General features: G+C 34.9%; 1 long non-coding RNA gene across 1 annotated transcript; it reads left to right on the forward strand.

The window, feature by feature from the left end:
* The first annotated feature begins 435 nt into the window (after nucleotides 1-435).
* LOC142531381 (uncharacterized) lies at nucleotides 436-4,723 on the forward strand. The gene is made up of 3 exons (XR_012816268.1): nucleotides 436-818; nucleotides 2,378-2,815; nucleotides 3,578-4,723. It is a non-coding gene; the product is annotated as an uncharacterized LOC142531381 (long non-coding RNA).
* Nucleotides 4,724-5,961: the final 1,238 nt, after the last annotated feature.

Raw genomic sequence — 5,961 nt, forward strand, 5'->3', positions numbered from 1 at the left:
TCCCGAAAATTTGAAGGTCTACGTGAATCACATGCATGTAGGTTATTAAATTTCTTTGGTATTTTATTAAATTGTTTTAAAGCTTTAAATGCATGTTTATTTCATTAATTGTGTTTTAATTCATTGTTTATTTAAAGTTCATGCAATCTATTATTTAATTTATGTGTTTAATTATTTTATGCATTTTATGCATAATTATTGCATGATATGATTTATTTCATGATATTTTTAAAAGTTCATGCATTAAGATTTTTAGGTTGCATTTGGCGCTCGAACGAGGAACGAAAACCGGAGAATTTTCAGGAAAATCATTTTTATTACACGATTAGTTTTTATTAATTATTTTAAGATGTTTTTAAGTGTATTTTTCAAAAATGGGATTTATTAGGTATTTTTACCCGCATGATTTTAATTTTTAACGGTGCGTAAATTTTATCGAATCGGGGGACTTTTTGAGGGTTCGACTAATATTTTCAAAAATTTTCCAACACGAAATATTTTTCTGGAAGGTGTTTGGATTTAATGGGCCTATTTTTAAGCTTATTGGACTTAAATATCTTTTTAAGCCCTTAAATGACAATTTAGGTCTCATTATCTATTAATCAACTATTTTATTAATACCCTAAACTAAACCTAAACATACCTTACACTTATTTCCCCACCCACCAGCCGACACTCCCCTCCAATCATCAATTTTCTCTCTGTTTTCAGCAGCAAAACACCAAGCATCCATCGGCCCAGCTTGAGCTTTCAAAGAAAATTCCTCTGGTGCCTTCCCTTCGCGCGGTTCTTCAGGTTTTCGTTCAAAATACATCAAGGCACGCCCCGTACTCTTGTTTCTGCATCATTTACATCATATACATGCTGTTGTGTGTGTTATTGGGTGTGAAAATATCGATCCAGCCTTGTACATGAAGAATCTTCGGTTTTTACATATGTTCTTGCATCTTTTGATCAACTAGTCACGTCTTTCCCATTTTTGTGCAAGGGGCTGTCAAGTTAGTGATGTTAGAGGGCTGTGCAGGCTGTGTTTAATGATGTTTAGGTGCTGGAGATTCGGGTTGCCAAGCTCGAGGGGAATTAGTTCGGTCAAGCGCATGTGAGGTTGTTTGAGGTCAAGATCGAGAGACTCGGTTTGTCAGCTGTGCATGGCTCAGTACCGGTCTTATAGCCGACCATATTGAATCAGTGGTAGGTCTGGGAGGGGGCTGTAATAGCTGGTCTCAGTCCAGGAAAAGATCGAAGGGGGTTTAGTTGAAGGGGACTCGGGTAACTTGTTTTAGAGAGGTTCATCGAGTGCTTTGCGTGGGCAGGTTCCTGAATCAGTAAGGCAGCAAGGTCTGGTCCAGGAGGTCTTTGTGAGTTCGGTCTTGAGACCAGCAAGGGTGTTTAGGTGATGCACTCGTCGGCTAGGTAGTTGGGACCAAGAGATTCAAGCTTAGTTGCCTAGGAGTCCATTGAGGGTTGCTGGATTTTTCCAGCCACTGTCCAGCGTAATATTCAAAGGTTTAGGGGGTTGGTTTGGATGATTTTAAGGCGGTAAATGAGTTTATTAGGTGTGTAATAAAGTTGGGAAAAGTTTGGTTAAGTTTCAATTCGATTCGAGTTAAAACCAGGACCCTGGTCCAAGTTTTAAAACGAATCAGTTAAGTTGTGAATTTGGTTCAAGTTTACATCTAGGAATGTTTATAAAAATATTTTGGGACATTTTAAGGAGTTTGGTAAGCTTCGGGTCAATTATAGAGGTTCAGGCGTAAAACGATAATTTTTTGATTTCCAGGGGCAAAATGGTCATTTTGCACCCGGGTGAGATTTTGGTCATGACAGCGCCCTGAGCACAAATTAATGATATTTTAAATATTTATGCATCATTTTTATGATTTTTACGCAATTATGATAAATATGTCGCATGCTTGGTTTAAAGAAAAGTTACGTATAAGCATGTTTTATTAAGTGGTGATTATGATGTTATTTTTGAAGGATATGATTTGGTTGTGACTGACGATGTATATGTATATGATGATATGAGATATGATGAGCTGAGGCCCGGGCTCAGTGGACGGGTAATGCTGTTGCTGATGTCCCTCGCCGCCCGGTACTGTTGTTATACGTAGATGGATTCATCGATAGAGTTGATACGAAAGTCACAACTAATGAATTGAATTCAATTAAAAAAAAATGTATACGTATATGATGACACGAGATGACATGTTTTGACACGATATGATTTTACACGACACGTTTATGTTATGCTTTTAAGTTCATGAAAGATATGTTGAGTATGATATTTTTCACTGTTGTGTGTCATGTATATGTACTTGTTATTCCTCGTACATGTGTGCTGAATCTTTAGACTCACTAGGCGTGTGTGATGCAGGTGAGCTTGATGATGAAGAGACTGGAGGTGCCAAACTCTGAGTAGGCAGACCTGGTGCGGTGACACGACCCGATGACCGCATGTTTTCCGCATTATGATTTATGAGATATGAGAAGATATGAACATTTGTATACGTTGATGATTTTAAGAATTTTTATTCGTTTATGTTTGCGTAAAATTTTGGGATGAGTTTGATTATCTTAAGCTGCACAATTTTTACTGTCAAATATTTAAGTTCATTTTTAAATTATTATTTTTCAGTAGAGGGCATGCATGCAAATCATTTAAGTATTATTTCGAAAATGTGATCTTTAAAAATATATATATATTTCAGCACTTTTAAAATGAGTAGACGTTTCAATTGGTATCAGAGCAAGGTTTTTGTATAGGGTTGTGCCACCGCCAGCTTATGCCGCTCAGTATTCAAGCCTCAAGTCCGTAAGTTTAAATGTTTTTAATGCTATCACCTGGATGTTACATGATATACGTTTTACGGGACATGTTTATCTATCGTTATGTTTTGAGATTAGATGCTTTAAAATTTTTATGCATTTTACGACATGAATTGAGAAATTATATGATTTTCATGCATGTTGGCTTTGTGGTGGAATTGGACATGAATAAGAATTTTGCTATTGGGCATCAGGAGAGGTCGGAAATGATTTGACTATATTAATTTCGGTTAGTAGTACTGATGTTCTACTCGTGGGTCATAAGTTAAACTTAAAAAATTATGAATGCCTTTGGGACTTGTAGATCTTTTAAGAAATCACTGATGGTTCGTGGTTGCTAGCCGAGTTAATTTTTGAAGATTCTTTGTAAGGATTAATGATTCAAAGATTACGACGATCTTTGGAAGTATAAAAACATAGAGTTTATTTAAGACGCATGCTCTACCTAGTTGGATTTAAAGATTGAATTACATGAATTGAGAATTTTGCGTTGATATTCATTGAGGCATACTAGAACCATGAATGCAACGACATACTACTTCTTGTGTTGTTGTGTCCTGCAACCTATTTTGCTCGAGGGTGAGCAAAATGTTAGTATGAGAGGTTGATAGGGATCATATTTACATGTTTTAGTGCATCGTGTGAGTCTTAGTTTGTATCTTTTTGGTTGCATGAAGTCTGCATTTTGTTCATTTTATCTTAAATTATTGCATATGATCACAACTCACTGATTTGTACGAATGTGTAGGAGAATGGCGCAAAAGAAGAAAATTGGACTGAAAATGAGCTGAGGACAGGGCACTTCACACTAGGGCGGTAAAACTTGACCACTCCAGCGCGAGTAAAGTAAAAATAGGATGTCGGGCAGAACACCAAGCGCTAGGACGGTAAAACTTGACCGTCCCAGCGCGAGAGGCTGAAGAATCAATAGAAGACCTTGCGCTTGGGCGGTGAAACTTGACCGCCCCAGCGCGAGAGGCATGTGAGCGACCAACATTGCAGAAGACCTCGCGCTAGGGCGGTAAAATTTGACCGCCCTAGCATGACCGCCCTAGCACGAGTAAATGAGGAAAATTTCCTAATTTTATGGTATTCAACTTGGAAGATGGTGGTTGCACAAAAACAACCCTAGGCACAATTTTCAGACATTATTCAGCAGCCAAGGAGATTGGGAAAAGGAGAAAAAGCTTGGAGCAAGGCTTGGAGTCAAGATTTTAAGAATTTCGGGCACCGTTCTTCGCATTTTCATCATGACTCGTATTTCCAGCTTTTTTTCTTCTTGTTTAAACATTGTTTGCTTATTTTAATCATGACATCGAGTAGCTAAGTTTCATTATTTGTTCGGATTTAAGGGGATCCTACCCCGAAATCGAGTTTAATTAATTCATATATCGACTTTTTATTTATTCTTGATTGTGCTATGATTTTCATTGCGTTGTTGAAGCGTAGCTAACTTTAATAACGATATCGTATTGCGAGTGAGTTCGAGAGAATAGCCCGTGATAGCAACGAGTATCATAATACATGGATTTACAATTTACATAGAAATATGAAGTCGGATACACGTCGATAGTCATAGTCCGGTAGGACGAAAGTTAGGGGATTTCATAGAACGACATGTAATTCACCTTTGATAAATAATTAAAGAGATTTAATTACTTCAGTGAGTAGAATTAGTTTGGCATAGCTCGAGAGGGCATGTTCAATTGGATAGAAAATCTTGTCGGAAGTGTAGATCATTGTCGAATGAATTTAAGTAGATGACGAGAGGTAGGTGAACCGAGATTCCTAACAAATTCATTTATCATTGAATATTTAATCAATCATTTAGCTTATTTATTTCCTCATATAAGTTGTGAAACATTTCTTTGAGTTTTTATTTAATCATAGTAGTAGTAAACGATCATCCAAATTATCGTTGCTGAAGATTTTAATAACTGAGAATAACAATTGCGAAATACAGTCTCTATTGGAACGATACTCGTACTCTGATACACTATATTATTACTTGACATCGTGCACTTGTGATTAATTCGAGTTTGAATTTTATAATTTTTACTAAGGATTTTACAGTGCAAGTTTTGCTCGATCATTAACACATATTTATACATCCAATTTCTAATTTCCTAACAAATATGGTCATTAACACAAACATTTTTATGCATCAAATGTCTAATTTTGTTTCATATGTGATCACAACTCAAATATTTTTATGCATCCAATGTCTATGTTTGCAAAATCTATGGTGTTAAATATTCTTATACATCCAATGTCTAATTTTGTAATATATATGATGATTAACACATATTTATGCATTCATTGTCTAATTTGTAACACATATGATCATTAATACAAACATGTTTATGCATCCAATATCTATGTTTGTAAATCTATGTGGATTAACACGTATTTATACATCCATTATCTAATTTTGTAACACATTTGATAATTAACTCAAATAGGTTTATACATCCAATGTCTATGTTTGTAAATCTATGATGATTACACATATTTATAAATCCAATTTTAATTTTGTAACATATATGGTCATTAACACAAACATTTTTATTCATCCAATATCTAACTAAAATCTAAGTTTAATTTGGTATCTTTAACCATTTTGAAAATGACGAATCTTTTATCTACGCTAGTTGTCTTTCGTTAATTGTAGGCAAAAGCTCTTCCATTCCATCTTACTCCAAAAAATTGAACCAGAGCAACGACTTGGTGACTCGTACTGCCAAAGGGTACTAACCTTCATCTAAGTTGCTCTTCGTTTTTTAACCATTCTAAAAAAAAAATATTGTGCCACAAAGTCATAAAAGAAAGTAATACTCATAAACAAATTTCACTCTATCAAAATTAAACCCAAACATTCATGCAATTAATTACAAACAAATATTCATACCTACACACATACACATTTATACAGTTATCAGAAACCAGGATTATTCAACGTAGTACTAGAAATCCAAATTTTGCACGCAAAAAAAATAGATTGATATCATCATTTTCAAAGAATAAAGTTGTTTATTTTATAAATTTATCACACTAATTAACCCCAAAAATTAGATGAAACCATTATATATACAAAAAAAATTATCTACAAGATAAACCTTAATGCCAAAATTA

This window comes from Primulina tabacum, chromosome 17 (assembly GCF_025594145.1).
Source record: "Primulina tabacum isolate GXHZ01 chromosome 17, ASM2559414v2, whole genome shotgun sequence".
Lineage (NCBI taxonomy): Eukaryota > Viridiplantae > Streptophyta > Magnoliopsida > Lamiales > Gesneriaceae > Primulina > Primulina tabacum.